Source organism: Nicotiana tabacum, chromosome 1 (genome assembly GCF_000715075.1).
Source record: "Nicotiana tabacum cultivar K326 chromosome 1, ASM71507v2, whole genome shotgun sequence".
NCBI classification, from domain to species: Eukaryota; Viridiplantae; Streptophyta; class Magnoliopsida; order Solanales; family Solanaceae; genus Nicotiana; species Nicotiana tabacum.
This window is the reverse complement of record NC_134080.1, coordinates 102,887,630-102,890,128: the sequence shown is the minus strand read 5'-3', so window position 1 is coordinate 102,890,128 and position 2,499 is coordinate 102,887,630.

Below are 2,499 nucleotides of genomic sequence, written 5' to 3'. Positions count from 1 at the left end.
AACACTTTTGAGGAATTATTTACTTACCTGCTAGGGATAACACTGTTGGGTAAAATGTTATCAGCTGGGGGTACCTGACTTCCAGAAAATTTTCTAAATGGAAGGAAAATTTTCTGCCCCAGTTTGATAATATCCCTTGTGGCATGCAGTTTTGGCATCAATGTCATTTCCTTTACCTGTTTCAAATCAAACAAAATTGTTAGTTTAAAACATGGTGGTTGGTTGTGATACTCCTACTGGGAGGGCTTTCCCTTTCTCCTTCCTTGCTCTGCGCTCCACAACTTGTTGGGGATGATATTATGTGCATGGGGATAATCCCTTCCTGCTGGGGGATATCCCTCTTCTTTTGTGGCATAGCTTGGAAACTGGCATTTCCCCGACCTTTTAGTCTAGTATGGATTCCGCCAAATCATGCTCACTGCTTTCCTTGCTTTGTTCATGGGCCTTTTGCTGGGGATATATATTTTGACACTGGCCTCTCGCTTGTTCCTCGCTGACTATACCACTTGGATGTACTAGTCAGATCTCATTTTGGAAAGCTGATGGCCTATTCGAAGTCATTTCATACTTGTTCTGACCAGACAGACTCTATTGGGGATTTTTCCATGAAAGGAAAAGATAAAAAGGGAACAGGATAAAAAGACAAAGGAAAAAACATGACTCTTTAACAAAAGAAAATATAAAAAAACCCTATCAAATGCAGATACCGACTCTAATGGCCATGACATGCGTATGTGGCCTATCCTTTACCGTCAATCCTCTTTCAAGATCTTCAATTGGCGATTCCCCATCTGATTCTCACTCTTATTCGACTTGTAGTGCCCGAAGGGTTTTCACTATCAAGCCTCTCTCATTTTGGTTTTCTCTCAGCTTTTATCGCCTTATGGTGCCTGTGAAGGTTTTCACCGATAAGACTCTCTCATTTGTATCACTCTCCAGCTGGGGGTTTGGAGTGTTGCCGGTATGACTCTTTCTGTTGGAGATTAGAGTCCTTTCTGCTGTGGAACCGAATGTTATGTTCGCCGGTAAGACTCTTCATTTGTCCGACTTGGCATTTTTTTAAAAGACTGATCAGAAGGTCTTTCTTTGGACCGTAATGTGGGTTTTGGATAGGCTAGAAAGAAAGGGTATAAAAGGCTCAAAAATATATGAATTTTGGTTTATTAGTTACAACTTTCGGAATTAGATTTATTTACAACAAACGTAACTTTTGCCCCAGTTCCTTGCTTGGGGATATTTCAGTTGATTTTTTTTCATTTTTCAAAACTATGACCGAGCCGTGAAGCACCTACGTATCCTCTTTGAGGAATCAGGTCAAACGTAGTTCCCAATTCCTCTTCTCCATTTGACTTTCTTTTTCTTCTTCTTCTTTTTTTTTTGTTATCACTTTTCTTTTCTTTCTTTTTTTCCTTTCTCATTTCTCCTTTCTTTTTGTCGTTTTTTTTTCTCTTTCTCTCTTTTTCTTTTATTCTTCTTTTTCCATTTTGTTGTTTTTTTTCTTTCTTTTCTCTTACCTGCCATGCTTGCGTATTTTATTCGTTGCTACTAATTTCGAACGAGGGGTATGAAAGAAAATAAATAAGGCGCAAAAGGCTAACGAAGGATAAAGTGTTTGGGTAGCGGAACAAAATGCCTTCGTCATTCCAGTCTTCAAAATATGCCAAATGCAAACAACACGATTTAAATTTGTAGTCTCTTCTGATGGTGCTGGACTTGACAATTAGATTCAACATCTGTTTGTTCATTTGTCACTTCTAAAGCAACGTTGGGCGACACTCTCATTCTCATTATTATGAACGACCCTCATGCCAATTTAGGCGAATCTTTCTTTAACGGTTTTCTTTGTGTTTAACTCGCCCCAGTTCCACATGACTCGGGCTCTGAATAATCTCAAACCGTCCTTATTTTCTTTAAATGGTCTGATCGCCTTTCTGGGGTTTTATGATTAACTTTAAAGACTAGGCCCAAACTGTGTGCGCATGTCATGTCACTAGAATCGGTGCTGAATAAGAATGACATAATGACTAAACAGAAAGATGACTGGGAATAATCAAAGACTGAATTTTTTGCATTGGACTGAACAAATGGTTTTAAAAAACAAAGCAAACTGGAATAAAATCCTAAACAACTTGGACAAAACTTAAACAAACCGCTATGACAAAACGGAAAGATACGCGGAAAGACATTGACAAAACAAATCCGAATTACAATCCTAATAATCCGAACAACGGAAATGACAACAAAATAGACCATCAAAGATCCTCTCCGGTTGACCCAAAATGGAGTGTCTTTCCAACTATCCAAGCACGGCATCTCCGGCTGACCCAAAATGGAGTATCTTCCAACTGCAAAGCATGACATTTTAGCCATTGAGCTCTATATCAACATTGCCAAGACCATCCCCAACTTCAGTATTATCAACATCAATCAACAAGTTCTCAAGATGATTCGCCTGCTCCCTGTCACTGTCGTCGATCACAATTGCCCCTTCCTGAATCA